Source organism: Bufo bufo, chromosome 5 (genome assembly GCF_905171765.1).
Source record: "Bufo bufo chromosome 5, aBufBuf1.1, whole genome shotgun sequence".
Lineage (NCBI taxonomy): Eukaryota > Metazoa > Chordata > Amphibia > Anura > Bufonidae > Bufo > Bufo bufo.
This window is the reverse complement of record NC_053393.1, coordinates 559816280-559834791: the sequence shown is the minus strand read 5'-3', so window position 1 is coordinate 559834791 and position 18512 is coordinate 559816280.

Below are 18512 nucleotides of genomic sequence, written 5' to 3'. Positions count from 1 at the left end.
TAAAAGCAGATGCCGGCCCCCAGCCCCTCCTCCCTCACAGCTGATACACCTGCCGCGCGGCATCGCGGCGGGTGTATCATTGAAAATCGGCGGGTGTATCATTGAAAATTCTGCAAAATCAGCAGCATTCGCCCCATAAGACGCACTGCTATTTTTCCCCCACTTTTGGGGGGGGGGGGGAAGTGTGTCTTATAGGGCGAAAAATATGGTATACATTTTAGGTATCGCCGGGTCCGTAACAACCTGCTCTATAAAAATATCACATTATATGCCCATTGAATGCTGTAAAATAAAATTAAAAAAAACTATGCCAAAACAGCAATTTTTTTCACATTGCCTCACAAAAAGTTTAATACCAAGCGATCAAAAAGTCTTATGTACCCCAAAATGGTACCAATCAAACCGTCACCTCATACTTCAAAAAAGGAGCCCCCGCATAAAACAATCACTTAAAAAATAAAAACCAATGGCACCCATAAACCTATCCATCAAAATCTGCACTGCAAAAGCCAAATAGCGCTCCTTCCGTTCTGAGTCCTGCCATGTGCCCCCACAGCGGTTTACCACCACATATGGAGTGTTGTCGTATTCAGGAGAAAATAGGTAACAAATTATGGCATGTTTTTTTTCCTGTTTCCTCTTGTGAAAATTAAAAATTTGGGGCTAAAGCAACATTTTATTGGAAGAAAATAAACTTTTCATTTTTACAGCCAAGGGGGGTCAAAGAGTAAAATGCTTAGGGGGTCAAAATGCCCAGTACCCCCCTTTATATATTCTTTAATAGGTGTAGTTTCCAAAACGGGGTCACACTTTGAGGGTTTCCACTGTAGAAGTACGTCAGGGTCTCTTTAAATACAAAATGGTGCCCAAAAACCATTCTAGTGAAATCTGCCTCCAAAATCCATATGGTGCGCCTTTCCTTCTGTCCACTGCCACGTGCCCAAAGGGCAGTTTACAGCCACAGATGCGATATTTCTGTAAACTGTAGAATCAGAATTATATATATTGAGGTTTATTTTGCTGTTAACCCTTGCTATGTTGCAAGAAAAAATTGATTAGCATTATAAAATCTACCTAAAAAAGTGAAATTTTGAAATTTCACCTCCATTTTCTTTATTTCTTGTGGAACACCTAAAGGGTTAACAAAGTTTGTAACATCAGTTTTTAATAATTTGAGGGGTGTAGTTTCTAAGATGAGGTCATTCATGGATGGTTTCTTTTAATGTAAGCTACTCAAAATCACTTTCTAACTGAATTGGTGCTTAAAAAAATGGTTTAGGAAATTTTGTTGGAAATTTGAAAAATTGCTTCTAAAATTCAAAGCGTCTAACGTCCTAAAAAATTAATTGACATTTACAAAATTATGCCAACATAAAGCAGACATATGAAGAATGCTGATTGATAACCATTTTATGAGGTATTACTATCTTAAAGGTAGAGAAATTCTAATTTAGAAAATTGTGAATTTTTCCACATTTTTGGTATATTTTAGATTATTTTATAAATAAAGGTGAAATTTATCGACTCTAATTTACCACTGTCGTGAAGTACAAAGTGTCACGAGAAAACAATCTCAGAATGGCTTGGAAAAGTAAAAGTGTTCCAAAGTTATTACCACATAAAGTGACGCATGTCAGATTAGCAAAAATCTGCCTGGGATTTAAGGTGAAGAGTTGCCCGGTACTGAAGGGGTAAAAAATTTGTAATTATGGTTATTTTTGTTGTGATAATATAGGTGATTTGTTCAGCAACTGGACCAGTTAGTTTTCTGTGATTATTTGTATATAATTGGTGTAGGGTGGTAATATGTATATTATCTGATTGGTGTCCAGGATGGTGTTTGTATAATATTGAAAAAAAAGAAGGGTTGTGGACTGGTGTATATACAGTACAGACCAAAAGTTTGGACACACCTTCTCATTCAAAGAGTTTTCTTTATTTTCATGACTATGAAGGCATCAAAACTATGAATTAACACATGTGGAATTATATACATAACAAACAAGTGTGAAACAACTGAAAATATGTCATATTCTAGGTTCTTCAAAGTAGCCACCTTTTGCTTTGATTACTGCTTTGCACACTCTTGGCATTCTCTTGATGAGCTTCAAGAGGTAGTCCCCTGAAATGGTCTTCCAACAGTCTTGAAGGAGTTCCCAGAGATGCTTAGCACTTGTTGGCCCTTTTGCCTTCACTCTGCGGTCCAGCTCACCCCAAACCATCTCGATTGGGTTCAGGTCCGGTGACTGTGGAGGCCAGGTCATCTGGCGCAGCACCCCATCACTCTCCTTCATGGTCAAATAGCCCTTACTTTCAAAGTTTTCCCAATTTTTCGGCTGACTGACTGACCTTCATTTCTTAAAGTAATGATGGCCACTCGTTTTTCTTTACGTAGCTGCTTTTTTCTTGCCATAATACAAATTCTAACAGTCTATTCAGTAGGACTATCAGCTGTGTATCCACCTGACTTTTCCTCAACGCAACTGATGGTCCCAACCCCATTTATAAGGCAAGAAATCCCACTTATTAAACCTGACAGGGCACACCTGTGAAGTGAAAAACATTTCAGGGGACTACCTCTTGAAGCTCATCAAGAGAATGCCAAGAGTGTGCAAAGCAGTAATCAAAGCAAAAGGTGGCTACTTTGAAGAACCTAGAATATGACATATTTTCAGTTGTTTCACACTTGTTTGTTATGTATATGTAACGGACCGTTTCAGCAGACAAGGGGTTAAAATCCATTTAGGCGATAAGCCCCTTTCTGAGAGACAGGCACAGCTACTACAGAACACCAAACCCCCGAACTGGATACAAAATAGCACTCCAAACTGGAACCTCACGAATAGCTGCTAGCAGACGAACAGGAAAAGCATACAATCCTGGCAATCAGTCTCTACCAGCATACAGCGGATCCCCCCAATAACGAAACAAGGCTCCGTGTTGAGGGTCAAGCAGTGGTCTGACTGTACTTCATGTACAGCCTCTTTTATTCATAAACCACAAACATAGTACTGCCCACAGGGGTTTGAAATACAACCAATCAGTAATTTACAACACATACAATGTAACTACAGCAACCAATCGTTCACACCCCCAGAGGACCAGAATGAAGACTGTGACATAGGACAGATACAACATATCCCCACAATGCATCATGGTCTCCTCCTCTCTGTCCCGGAGACAACCTGAGGAGCAATCCAATTATCTCTGAGGACAAAGGGAGATCGCCAATACACATGTGAGGACAACAGAACAGACATCACCATTTAAACACACAATGGGACAATGGCACAATAGAAACACACCCAGCATTTTCCTCCCAAGCTGACAAGTTACACTTATTATAAATTGTTACAACTTTGTAAGTTTACATTGGCCATACATATATCTAACATCAATTTAAACAGTATAACTTTGGGACAAACCTATCCAAAATTCACTTGAATAGGTTCAGGGGTTTAAAAGTTAGTATATGGCCCATAATCCTGGGGCAAGAGGCCAGCAGCCAGTCCTCTCCAAAACCCAGTGGCGAGGTTGGTTTCGCCACACATCTCCCCCCCAGGGAAGACTAACCAGATACCTGACCTCACACCGGTCGGTACCTGAGTTAGTCTGGCAGCCCACCCACAACCAAATACTGGACCTGTTGACTTTAGTAGCCTGTCTCTGTCCAGTGAGTCCACCAAGGTTATGTTGGAAGCTGGTACTCCCGGTCTCTGTGTTGCTCCCTGGCTTGGAGTGGAGGTTGCTTTGTGGGCAGGGATCAGCGGTACTCTGCCCTGGTGCCAGCGCTACCACGGAAGAAGCCTGGTTGGAGCCTGGTTGTTGGAGGGGGAGACCGACTGTCTCTACCCCCTGTGCTGTAAATGCAGAGACCACGGTCCCATCTGCGCTGTTGTGGGGCTTACTGTCTCCCCCTGGTGCGTTAAGCTGCCGCTGGGGAGAGGGGGTAACGAGCTCCTCTCCCATACATACTTCCAGCCGCTGGGGAGGGCGACCGACCGTCTCCGCTCCCAATACAGTGTCCTGCTGCTGGGGAATGGAGACTGGGCTCCCAATTCCCAAAAAATCATGGTGCTGCTGGGGGGCAGGAACAACTACCTCTGCCCCCTGTAACTCAGCCTGCCACTGAGGAGGGAGGACGCTGCTCTCCTCTCCCTGCATTTCACACTGCCTTCCCGGCATATCATTCTGCTGCTGGGGGGCAGGAACAACTACCTCTGCCCCCTGTAACTCAGCCTGCCGCTGGAGAGGGAGGACGCTGCTCTCCTCTCCCTGCACTTCACACTGCCGCTGGGGAATGGAGACTGGGTTTGTCACCTTACTGTCCTGCTGAGCCTTCTCACTGGCGTGGAACAGCTGCTGGTAGCCCTGTTCCAGCTCCATCTCCCGGGTCACCAGGTGGACCAGGTCCTGCTCAATCTCATGAGTGTCGTCCCAGTCATACCTGCTCTCCTTTTATTCCAAGAGATCATGGAACCGGGCTTGTGTAGGGCTCCCAAACTCCAGCTCTGAAAAAGTCTCCCATAACAAGCCAGGACCATCAAACTCCTCTCCCTCCGGCTTGTCATGCTCAGCTGTCCTGGGTAGGTACTGTGCCCCATACCACCAGAGCGCCTGGTAGGCATCTTCCAGCCACAGCTCCCGCCATGCTAGGAGTTCCAATTCCTTTACCCATTCCTCCCAGGGCTGCTCTCCCAGGAAGGGCATCCGCAGGGCTACTCGCTTCTGCAACCGCTGGTCTTCCGTGGGGAGTCTCTCGTTCTGCATATACTCCACAATACCCAGTACCTGGTACCAGATGCCTTTGCGGACTGCATCTCGGTCATCCATGACACCCTCATCGTACTCCACTGCTGTTTCCATTCTGGTGCTGTCAGGGTCGCTGTACTGGGACATGCGTTGCCCTCAAATTGTAATTCCAGGGAATGATGTTTCTTTGTAGCTGTCCTTCTGGGCTGTGGGAACGATCCCGCTGCTTGCCACCAATGTAACGGACCGTTTCAGCAGACAAGGGGTTAAAATCCGTTTAGGCGATAAGCCCCTTTCTGAGAGACAGGCACAGCTACTGCAGAACACCAAACCCCCGAACTGGATACAAAATAGCACTCCAAACTGGAACCTCACGAATAGCTGCTAGCAGACAAACAGGAAAAGCATACAATCCTGGCAATCGGTCTTCTAACAGCATACAGCGGATCCCCCCAATAACGAGACAAGGCTCTGTGTTGAGGGTCAAGCAGTGGTCTGACTGTACTTCACATACAGCCTCTTTTATTCATAAACCACAAACATAGTACTGCCCACAGGGATTTGAAATACAACCAATCAGTAATTTACAACACATACAATGTAACTACAGCAACCAATTGTTCACGCCCCCAGACGACCAGAATGAAGACTGTGACATAGGACAGATACAACATATCCCCACAATGAATCATGGTCTCCTCCTCTCTGTCCCGGAGACAACCTGAGGAGCAATCCAATTATCTCTGAGGACAAAGGGAGATCGCCAATACACATGTGCAGACAACAGGACAGAAATCACCATTTAAACACACAATGGGACAATGGCACAATAGAAACACACCCAGCATTTTCCTCCCAAGCTGACAAGTTACACTTATTATAAATTGTTACAACTTTGTGAGTTTACATTGGCCATACATATATCTCACATCAATTTAAACAGTATAACGTGGGGACAAACCTATCCAAAATTCACTTGAATAGGTTCAGGGGTTTAAAAGTTAGTATATGGCCCATAATCCAGGGGCAAGAGGCCAGCAGCCAGACCTCTCCAAAACCCAGTGGCGAGGTCGGTTTCGCCACAGTATATAATTCCACATGTGTTAATTCATAGTTTTGATGCCTTCAGTGTGAATCTACAATTTTCATAGTCATGAAAATAAAGAAAACTCTTTGAATGAGAAGGTGTGTCCAAACTTTTGGTCTGTACTGTGTGTATATGTATAGATGGTGTATGTGTGTATGTGTGATAATAGTATTAGTATTGGCGTCAGTGGCTGCACCAGTGTTAGTTTTATTCATTGTTTAGTTGTGTTTTATATTTAATTATGATTATGTTTGTTATTATTAATATAGGTACATTGTGTTATTGTTATGTTTTATAATTGTATAATAAAATTAATACAGGATGTAACTCAGGATCAGTACAGGATAAGTAATGTATGTACACAGTGACTGCACCAGCAGAATAGTGAGTGCAGCTCTGGGGTATAATACAGGATGTAACTCGAGATCAGTACAGGATAAGTGATGTATGTACACAGAGACTGCACTAGCAGAATAGTGAGTGCGGCTCTGGAGTATAATACAGGATGTAACTCGGGATTAGTACAGGATAAGTAATGTATGTACACAGTGACTGCACCAGCAGAATAGTGAGTGCAGCTCTGGAGTATAATACAGGATGTAACTCGAGATCAGTACAGGATAAGTGATGTATGTACACCGAGACTGCACCAGCAGAATAGTGAGTGCGGCTCTGGAGTATAATACAGGATGTAACTCGGGATCAGTACAGGATAAGTAATGTATGTACACAGTGACTGCACCAGCAGAATAGTGAGTGCAGCTCTGGAGTATAATACAGGATGTAACTCGAGATCAGTACAGGATAAGTGATGTATGTACACAGAGACTGCACCAGCAGAATAGTGAGTGCGGCTCTGGAGTATAATACAGGATGTAACTCGGGATTAGTACAGGATAAGTAATGTATGTACACAGTGATTGCACCAGCAGAATAGTGAGTGCAGCTCTGGAGTATAATACAGGATGTAACTCGAGATCAGTACAGGATAAGTGATGTATGTACACAGAGACTGCACCAGCAGAATAGTGAGTGCAGCTCTGGAGTATATAACAGGATATAACTAATGATTTTCCCATTTCATGACGTAAAGTCATAGTTTTATTAAAGACACGGAGGCGAGTATTGCTATCTCCTTCTTTACTTCCACCAATAGCAGCAAAGGAGAAATTAACATAAACATAACAATAAAGGCCCCTCCCCTGACAGATCCTATAATAAGCAGTGTCCTCTTGTATATCTTCCTCTTTCTTTGAATCCACGACACCAACCGCCAAACCGAAACTGAAACGTAACCGAAACTGGAACTGGATCCGAAACCGACAACCATCCTGGTCCGTCCAACTGTAGAACTCAAGCCAACATGGCTAACCTCTCAGGAAACCTGGAACAACACGGAATTCCATATGCCGAGGAGTTTTCAACCTGAAACAGAATAAATAATATAGCCAGTGTAAAAATTGGGTAAAACTGAGCAAACTCGACCCTGTAACGGTCGTACATCAAAAAGGTCGCTGATAAACAGGGCGGGCAGGAGAAATCCCGGGCGGGCAATACTCGCCTCCGTGTCTTTAATAAAACTATGACTTTACGTCATGAAATAGGAAAATCATTTAGTTTTACAGCAAGACACGGAGGCTTCGTATTGCAAGTTCAAAGCTGCTCAATAATAGAAGAAAACACATGAGGGGGCGGACGAAAATAAAATTCTGTGAACGTCGTGGCCCTAGACCAGTCAGCCAGACGCAGAATGTCCTCTAAGCGAGCCCCCGAAACAGCCAGGGCAGTGGCAGCCGCGCCCCTGGCTGAATGAGCGGTAAAGACCGCCGTATCAATCCAAGAAAGGGACATGACCCACTTCATCCAACGAGCCAAAGTGGGACTGGTCACCAGGCCAAAGGGATGGCGAATAGAGAGGAACAGTTGTGGGTTATCCGCAGAGCGGTGAGTCCTAGTGCGCAACTCATATTCCCGTAAGCAGGCGACAGGACAAAGCGCCGGAGAAGATGGAAAACAGGGATAGGACACAGACCGAATATTGGTCTTGGTGCGCCGCGTGATGTTAAAAGTAACACCCTCGGGAGTAAAGGATCTCGCATCATGATCCAGAGCCCTGACATCAGAAACCCTCTTACAGGAAATTAGGCAAAATAGGGTAAGCAATTTGGCCGAAAGTTGACGGAGGGAAAGAGCCGCGTTGTCAGGCCAAGCAGAGAGGAAAGAAAGGACCAGGGAAACATCCCACGTAATGGTGAAACGTGGCCGAGGAGGCCGAGCCAAACGAGAGCCACGTAATAGGCGTGACACCAAAGGGTGTTGACCAGCAGGAACCCCATCAAAACCCTGATGAGTAGAAGAAATCGCTGAACGGAACAAATTGATGGTCCGATAAGCTTTTCCTGCTTCAAAGAGAGATGTAAGGAATTGCAACAAATGGCTCACAGGTGCCGAAATGGGATCCAGGTCCCGTTCCATGCACCAGCTAACCCAAGATCCCCAAGCTGCCCGGTAAGATTTTCGGGTGCCGGGAGCCCAAGCGTTGTCCAGGAGGCGTCTAGTTGCCTCCGAAATTCCCTCGATCTCTCCTGGAGTCCTGAGATTCGGCACGCTAGAAGTTGAAGGGAGCCCTCGACCAGCAGGGGATGTGGGGCCCCTAGAGGGTCCTGGAGGAGATCCGTCCGAGTCGGAAGGAGGAGAGGTACATCCACTAGGAGTTCCAGGAGGCTTGGGTACCAGGCTTGAGACCCCCAGAAGGGAATCACCACCACCAATTCCGCCATCTGACGACGAGTCTGTAGCAGCATTCTCGGAATCATGGCAAACGGTGGAAACGCGTAATGTAGAGCTGAAGACCAGTCCTGGAGAAACGCATCCACCGCCTCTGCTACCGGATCCGGACGCCTGGGCAGGTGAGTATTGAGCCGGGACGCAAAGAGGTCTATGGAGCAAGGACCCCTAATGTCCGAGATTGTGGAGAACATCTCCGGATTCAGCCTCCAGTCGCTGCCGTCCGTGAAGCATCGGGAACTCCGATCCGCTCTGTAGTTGTGAAGACCCGGAATGTACTCCGCTTGAATCATGATGTCCCTGGACAGACAGTAGGACCAGAACTCCTTCGCCAGCCTGGCTAAGGTGGCAGATTGGGTGCTGCCTAGATGATTGACATACCTGACCGCCGACACATTGTCCATGCGTAGGCGGATGCATGCGTGAGCTATGCCCTTGGTGAAACTCCTGATGGCAAACAAGCCCGCTAGAAGTTCCAGAGCGTTGATGTGCAGATGGGTCTCTGTCTCCGACCATCGACCCCCAGTGGAAATACCCTCGCAGTGGGCACCCCAGCCCTGGAGACTCGCGTCCGACTCCACCGTGAATTCTGGTTGGAATCCGAAGATTGCTCTGCCATTCCAGGCCTCCAAGTTGCTTATCCACCAACGAAGTTCCTCCCGAGCTTCCTGATCCAGAACCACCGCGTCTGCAAACGAGGCCCCGGCACGGAGGTGGGCGATCTTCAGGCGCTGTAGAGCCCGATAATGGAGCGGAGCGGGGAAGACTGCCTGGATAGAGGAGGCTAATAGCCCAATGATGCGAGCCAGGTGGCGTAGGGATAGGGAGGGAGTTGAGAGAGAGTGTCTCAACTCCTTGCGTATCGTCCGCAACTTCTCTGAAGGAAGACTGAGAGATTCCGCAACAGAGTCCACCGTGAAGCCCAGGAACTCCATCCGTCGAGACGGTGTGAGGCAGGATTTCTCGGGATTGAGTAGAAAACCCAGACCCGTCAGAAGATCCGAGGTCCACTGGAGATGCGGTAGCAGAGACGACTGACATTGATGCATAATGAGGATGTCGTCCAGATAGATGACTAGACGCACCCCACGACTCCGCAGCCAAGCCATGACTGGGCGCAGTAGCTTGGTGAAGCACCAAGGCGCCGAAGAAAGGCCGAAACGGCAGGCAAGTGAAGCGCCACACTTCGCCCCTCCACAGGAAGCGCAGGAGATCCCTGGACGGGGAGGCAATTGGGACCGTGAGATAAGCATCTTTGAGGTCCAGCTTCACCATCCAGTCCCCCGGCATCAGCAAGTCCCGAAGGAGGTGAATCCCCTCCATCTTGAAGTGGCGGTAGCGCACCACAGAGTTCAGGGCCCGGAGATTTATCACTGGACGCATTTGTCCACCTTTTTTCTTAACTAGAAAAATGTGGCTGAGAACACCCCCCGGGGTGGAAGGGGCCCTTTCTATCGCATCCTTGTGAAAAAGGGAAAAAAGTTCTACATCCACTAGATCCCTGTCTGGCAGTGCCAGGGGTGGGGGTGAAAGGACGAGATCTGGCGAACCCGTAAGTTCTATGCGGAACCCCTGTACCGTGCTCAGCACCCATGGGTCTGATGTAATGCTGGACCAAACGTGGGAACATAGACGGAGTCTGCCCCCGACACAAGGAGCCAAAGAAGTCTCCACTGGGGAAAGACTTACCAAAAGATTTTCGGAAGTTCGGATTCCCTCTAACGGACCTGGAACGCCATTGGCCGCCTCTGGCCGGGAAAAACGAAGGATGATTCCTTTGGTCCTGGAAGGGAGGTCTCTGGTTGAAGGAGCCTCTGCCCGAGCTGCGGGCTTGATAACTGGAGCGGCCGGACAGACGGCCCCTACTACTGCCGGCCCTAGTGGAGACCCATCCCTGAAAGACCCTTTTCATGGAGGACTGGGCCTTGTCCAGGGCAGTAAATGCTCCTACATATCTGCTGAGGTCCTTAATGAAGGAATCCCCGAACAGTTGACCCTGAGCATCCTTCCCTGTCTCAGTGAGTGCCAGGTTGGCCAATTTCGGGTCGATTTTAAACAGAATGGCTTTACGCCGTTCAATGGCCAGGGAGGAGTTGGTGCTGCCCGCAATGCAAATGGCTCTTTGTATCCAGCCAGTAAGCTCCTCCGGATCTATCGGAGAGCCGTCCACTCTGGCCGATTCGGCCATCTCAAAGATTTTGGCAAGGGGGCCAAAGATGTCAAGGAGCTTATCCTGACAACTCTTAATTGCGGAATCTAACCCCTTACGGGGATTCCAGCCGGTTTTAGCCAAGAACTGTGTCATTTTTTGATCCACAGATGGCGTCTCACAGACCTTGTTAGGGATCAATGGTCTGGGGCATTCAGCTCGGAGCTTGCTGCGCGCCTCTTTGCTCAAGGTAATCGCTCACATGAGCTACCGGCAGCCACTCCGCCGACCTAGGGTGGTGGAGGGCATCAGGGTCAAATAATGGGTTGCCTGAGGGATCCACCAGGGTAGAAGCCGTGTTAGGGGCAGTGGCGGATGCGCCCACGGACCCAGAGGTGGAAGGCCTAGGGCCTGTGGTGCCTGAAAACTCAGGTTCCATCTCCAACTCTCCATCAGAGTGGTCACTTGCCTCCGCATAAGCCTCCATGTCAGATTCATTATCCGAATCCATGTCAGTAGTTTGTGCTCTAGCACATTTCCACGTTCGCGCCCTTTCTGCCTGGCGCGGTAAGGCTCTTTTGCGTGATCTAAGCGCGCTATCATGGGTGGCTTGGATCACACCAGTCAAAGTCTCCTGGGCAGGAGGTTCAATGGTAGGCTGCGGGCTAGTGAATACAGGCAATTGAGTAGAGGGGCCAGGAGCATGGGCAGATAAGGCCTGGGATATTGTCTGTGAGATCATGGAGGACATGGATCCCATGGCCTCAATAATAGCGCTGGAGACCGAGCGCTGTAACTCAATGGCCTGAGCATTGAAGTCTGGCCTGCTGGGCTCCCCAGTGGATGGGGGGGGGATTAGGCCCAGAGGGAGAGCGGTCAGAGGACATGGTCAAATGAGCAATCTGTAGTTATAGATAATATAAACTAATCTAATGGTAGGCCAAAGGACGGGGGGTAAACCGAGTATCCCACCTGACTAGAAGAATAGGGGTTAGTCACCCTAGAGGCCGCAGAGCAGGAGACCGAAGTGATCCGGATGCGATGCAGCCTAACGCCGAAATCCCGCGAGAAGACGGGCGGCGCTACCTAAAATGGCCGCCGAGATCTCGCGAGATCACGCGACCCGCGGGAAAAGCAGGCAGAAGCCGCGCCGGAGCGAGGTAAGGGAACGGGGAAGGGAAAAGGTAGGAGGAACGCCTCCACAGCGTCTGAACAGGCCGCAAGGATAGCTGATGGGCAGTAAAAAGCAACCGCAAAATGCCGCAAAATAAAGGGGGAACAGACCGGAGACTAAACGGGGAGAGAGGGGAATGAACCCCAAAACAGTACGGCGCAGAAATAAGCGCAAGGCAACAATAAGCCACAATAAAACAGGGGGGTGGAGGCCCCCATAAACAAAACCCAGGGAGAAATACCGTTTCCCTTGGGTAACTGAGGCCCAGAGGATATACCTGAGCCACAGACACAAGCACAAAACGTTATATATATAGATGTTACTTAGCTTTGGTGGAGCAGCAAAGAAAGAGGAAGATATGCAAGAGGACACTGCTTATTATAGGATCTGTTAGGGGAGGGTCCTTTATTGTTATGTTTATGTTAATTTCTCCTTTGCTGCTATTGGTGGAAGTAAAGAAGGAGAAAGCAATACGAAGCCTCCGTGTCTTGCTGTAAAACTAGGTGATTTTCCTAGTCTATGACGGAAAGTCATGGTTTTATTAAAGACACGGAGGCGAGTATTGCTATCTCCTTCTTTACTGTCCACCTTATAGCAGCAAAGAAAAAACTTTACATAACATGACGTAACCATGGTAACATCACCCTCCCCTCATAGTCCATATAATAGACGGCTCCTCCTATAGATCCTCCTCTTTCTTTACGAGCCTGACACCATGACCGGAACCATCGCACACGAAACCGGAACCTTGAATCGGGAAAACAACCAGCATGGAACCACCGGAACATCCGAACGAACATCATCAGCTGAGATCACTGGAACCCTTCTTCCTTGAAAGCCAACATGGCTATAACTGGAGTAGAGCAATTGAAGCCTTTAGCGACTCAACTTCCTCCTGAAAGTAATAAACAAATTAAGCAATGGGCAGAAGAATACATCGCCAGTCATACGCGATTCTGCCATAATAAATATCTTAAGCCGACTATGCAGACAAAGCATGCCAATCAGAGTGAAAACCACAGAAAATACATTATAAGGGAGGGAATCCCAGGGTGGGCAATACTCGCCTCCATGTCTTTAATAAAACCATGACTTTCCGTCATAGACTAGGAAAATCACCTAGTTTTACAGCAAGACACGGAGGCTCCTATTGCTAAGTTTAAAGTTGAGCAATCACAGCAGAAAACAAATGTGGAGGCGGTCTAAAATAATACTCCCTGAATGTCGATGCCGAAGACCAGTCCGCGAGACGCAGAATATCCTCCAATCGTGCCCCCGAAACAGCCAAGGCGGTAGCTGATGCGCCTCTAGCGGAATGAGCTGTAAATATGGAAGTATCAATTCCTGCTAACGACATAATCCACTTCATCCAGCGCGCCAAAGTAGGGCTGGACACAGGACCAAACGGATGCCGAATGGATAAGAAAAGCTGAGGAACCGAAGACGATCGGTAAGTACGCGTCCGGGATTCATACTCCTTCAAACAAGCCACCGGACAAAGAACCGGCGAGGCTGGAAACGATGGGTAAGAGACCGACCTAATGTTGGTCTTAGTACGTCTGGATATATTGAAGGTGACCCCCTCCGGAGTGAATGATCTGGCGTCGTGATCAAGCGCCCGAACATCAGAGACCCGCTTACAGGATATCAAGCAAAATAGAACCACTAATTTGGCAGACAACTGTCGTAAGGTGAGATCCGGGTTACCTGGCCAGTTGGATAAAAAGGACAAAACCAAAGACACGTCCCAAGTCGTGGTAAAGCGAGGACAGGGAGGACGAGACATGCGGGAACCGCGAAGCAAACGCGATACGGAAGGGTGCTGTCCCGCAGGGACACCATCAAAACCCTGATGCGTAGACGAAATAGCGGATCTGAACAAATTAATTGTCCGATAAGCTTTACCCGCTTCGAAAAGGGAAGTAAGAAAGTCTAAAAGATGGGTCACAGGGGCCGAAACGGGATCCAAGTCCCGTTCCACGCACCAACCAGACCAAGATCGCCAGGCTGCCCGATAAGATTTTCTGGTGCCGGGAGCCCATGCGTTGTCCAAAAGGCGTCTAGTTGCCTCTGAAATATCACCGATTTCTCCAGGCGTCCTGAGATCCGGCAGGCTATCAGACGTAGGGATCCGTCCAACAGGAGCGGGTGGTGTAAACCTCGAGGGTCCTGGAGGAGATCCATCCGATTCGGGAGAAGAAACGGCACCTCTATCAGGAGACCCAGTAGTGACGGAAACCAAGCCTGAGTCCCCCAGAAGGGGACCACCACCACCAATTCGGCCAGATGACGACGAACATGTAACATCATCCTCGGGATCATAGCAAATGGCGGGAATGCATACATCAGCGGTCCGGACCAGGGTTGAAGGAACGCGTCCACTGCCTCTGCCGCCGGATCCGGGCGCCAGCTGAAAAACCGTGGAAGCTGGGTGTTCAGACGTGAGGCAAATAGGTCTATAGCAAAAGGACCCCAATTCCTGGATAACTCGGAAAACGTTTCTGGCGCTAGCATCCAATCGCTGCTGTCCGTAAGGTAGCGAGAGCCCCAATCCGCCCGACTGTTGTGGAGTCCCGGGAGATATTCCGCTTGAACCATGACCTCCCTGGAGAGACAAAAGGACCAGAAATCTTTCGCTAACCGAGCCAAGGTAGCCGAGCGCGTACCTCCCAACCGGTTGATGTATCGCACTGCAGACACATTGTCCATCCTCAAACGAATGCACGCCCGAGCCATCCCGTTGGTGAAACTCCGAATGGCAAAGGAACCGGCAAGAAGTTCCAACGCGTTGATATGAAGTCGTGCCTCTTCTGTGGACCACCGGCCACCCGTGGAGATCCCGTTGCAATGGGCACCCCAACCGTGAAGGCTGGCGTCCGACTCGACAGTGAAATCGGGATGTAAACCAAATATCGCCTTGCCGTTCCATGCCTCCAGGTTGTCGATCCACCAAGCGATCTCTTCCCGAGATTCCGGGTCCAGGGTCAGAGTGTCTGCGAACCGCAGCGCCAGAGCGGAGATGCGCTATCTTTAAGCGTTGAAGGGCCCTGTAGTGCAATGGGGCTGGAAACACTGCTTGGATCGACGAGGCGAGAAGACCGATGATCCTGGCTAAGTGGCGCAGGGACAGCTGAGGCATAGACAGAGCATGTTTGAGTTCCTTGCGTATGGAACGCAGCTTCGTTATGGGTAGAGAGAGGGATTCGGACACCGAATCCACGGTGAAACCCAAAAACTCCATCCTCTGTGATGGTTCTAAGCATGACTTCTCGTGATTGACGAGAAAACCTAGACGGGATAGAAGGTCCGTCGTCCAGCTGAGATGAATCAACAGAGTCGCGGCTGACTGGTGCATTACCAGAATGTCGTCCAGGTAGATTATGAGGCGGACTCCACGACTGCGGAGCCAGGCCACCACTGGTCGCATAAGTTTCGTGAAGCACCACGGTGCTGACGAAAGGCCGAAAGGGAGGCAAGAGAACCTCCAGATTTCTCCCCTCCACAGGAAACGCAGTAAGTCCCTGGATGGGGCGGACACAGGTACTGTTAAGTAAGCGTCCTTGAGGTCTAGTTTCACAAACCAATCGCCCGGCATGAGGAGATCTCGGAGTAGATGGATGCCCTCCATCTTGAAGTGGCGATATTGGACAATCGCATTCAGAGCCCGTAAATTGATAACAGGGCGCATCTGACCCCCTTTCTTCTGGACTAGAAAGATAGAGCTGATGACACCTGACGTGTCTGGTGGTGCCCTCTCGATCGCACGCTTGTGGTAAAGGGAAGTGAGCTCTAGGTCTACCAGCGCGGTGTCGGGGCGGGACAGCAGGGAGGTGGGGGGGGTAGGAATCTGGTCTGGCGAAGCCACGAGTTCCACGTGGAAGCCTTCTACAGTGGATAAAATCCAAGGGTCGGATGTTATTGCCGCCCAAGCAGGGGAAAAATGCCGGAGTCTGCCCCCTATGCAATGCACTAAAGAAACCCCCATCGGGGGAGGACTTACCGAAATGTCGTCGTGAGGACTGATTTCCTCTGTAGGGTCTGCCACGCCATTGTCCACCTCTTGCAGGGAAGAACGGGGATGGAAACCTCTGTTCCTGGAAGGCGGGGCGTTGCTGAAAGGAGCCTCTGCCCGCGTTGCGGGCTTGAAAATTGGAACGGCCGGACAGACGGCCCCTAATACTGCCGGCCCTGGTGGAGACCCGTCCCTGAAATACTCTCCTAATTGAAGATTGGGCCTTATCTAGGGCAGTGAAAGCTCCCACGAACCGGCTCAAATCCTTAATAAAGGAGTCGCCAAAGAGATGACCCTGAGCATCTGCGCCTGATTCGGTAAGGGCCAGGTTGGCCAGTTTCGGGTCAATTTTAAATAAAATTGCTTTCCTTCTCTCAATTGCTAGAGAGGAATTGGCGTTGCCAGCGATGCAGATTGCACGTTGGATCCAGCCTCTCATTTCCTCGGGGTCAATGGGGGACCCATCTGATCTGGCATTCTCAGCCATCTCAAAAAGTTTGGCTAGCGGACCAAACACATCCAGGAGCTTGTCCTGACAGCTACGCAGAGCTGAGTCTAACCCCTTACGGGGATTCCAGCCGGACTTGGCAAGGAATTGTGTGACCTTGGGATCAACCACAGGAGTGTCACATACCTTATTAGGCACAATAGGCCTGGGACATTCGGCCCTCATCTTATTTCTCGCCTCCTTGCTAAGGGGGCGGCGGACCCAATGTTCCAAGTATTTGCCAACATGGTCCGTCGGCAGCCACTCCGCCGATCTGGGATGGTGGAGGGCGTTAGGGTCAAACATGGGCTCTCCCAAATGGTCGACAAGGGAGGAAACCGGAGTGGCCCTAGCAGAGGAATCCTTCACTTGAGAAGTGGAAGGAATGGGGCAGTTTGGGGAACTGGGTCCCGCATGTGTATCTTCCTCAGACTCAGCATTTGTATCAGCAAAGGCCTCCTCATCTGACCCAATCTCGGCGTCGGAATCACTCAATTGTTGCGCTCTAGCGCATTTCCAAGGCCGCGCCCGTTCTGCCTGGCGCGGAAAGGCTCTCTTACGCGATCTCTGTGCGTGTTCAAGGGTGGCCGGAGGCGCACCAGTCAATTGTACCTGTGACACAGGACTATTCATAGGAGGTTGCTGAGCTGTGGGGGCCGCAGGCTGCACAGACCCTGAAACAGGGTGGCCAGCCAGTGCCTGTGCTATCGTCTGAGAGAGCACAGAGGACATGGAGTCCATTGCAGCAGTAATAGCGGCCGTGACAGAGCGCTGCAGCGCTACTGCCTGGTTGTCAGCCCCACTATGGGTATCCCTATCAGGGGAAGAGGGTGCCGAGGCCTCCATGATGAGTCTAAAGAATCTATATCTCTCAATATATATATAAATGTCTCCCTGATGCAGATAAAGGCAACTGAGCTAAGGCTATAAATATATAAGAGGCCTAATAGAGGCTAGCTAACGATAGTGCCGGGGAAGCGATTAGGAGAGGAAGGTAGGGTAAGTCACCCGATTTGCAGGAGCGCCGATACAGGCGACTGGATCACAGGAACAGATGTGGAGGAACAGGAAGTGCCGCCGAGGTCCCGCGATAGCCGTCGGGAAGAAGCAGAAGAAATTAAAATGGCCGCCGAAATCCCGCGAGACCAAGCGGGAGACGGCCAAAGGAGTACCAAGATGGCCGCCGGGATCTCGCGAGATCACGCGGCCATGGAGAAGACTGAGGTGAGCGCGGGAAAACCGCAGCGCCGATGGGGTAAGACGGGAAAACCTGTAAATACACTGGAATGGGGTATAAAGACTCACCGCAAAAAGCGGAGCCTATGGGGAGGTAAAACGGAACCTAAAAATATTAGGAAAAGGGAAAACGCAAAACATAGGGTGTAGGGAAATAATCCCCAGCAAAGCGCAGTAATATAAACGCTAGCAGCAGCTAGTACCAATAGCAGCAGACAATAGCAGCAATACAAATAGAATGCACAATCTAATGCAAAATATATAGACACAGGAGCTGCCAAAATGAGTACTTATCTTGGTGGCAGCAGCAAAGAAAGAGGAGGATCTATAGGAGGAGCCGTCTGTTATATGGACTGTGAGGGGAGGGTGATGTTACCATGGTTACGTCATGTTATGTAAAGTTTTTTCTTTGCTGCTATAAGGTGGACAGTAAAGAAGGAGATAGCAATAGGAGCCTCCGTGTCTTGCTGTAAAACTCAGGATCAGTACAGGATAAGTAATGTATGTACACAGTGACTGCACCAGCAGAATAGTGAGTGCAGCTCTGGAGTATAATACAGGGTGTAACTCAGGATCAGTACAGGATAAGTAATGTATGTACACAGTGACTGCACCAGCAGAATAGTGAGTGCAGCTCTGGAGTATAATGCAGGATGTAACCCAGGATCAGTACAGGATAAGTAATGTATGTACACAGTGACTGCACCAGCAGAATAGTGAGTGCAGCTCTGGAGTACAATACAGGATGTAACTCAGGATCAGTACAGGATAAGTAATGTATGTACACAGTGACTGTACCAGCAGAATAGTGAGTGCAGCTCTGGAGTA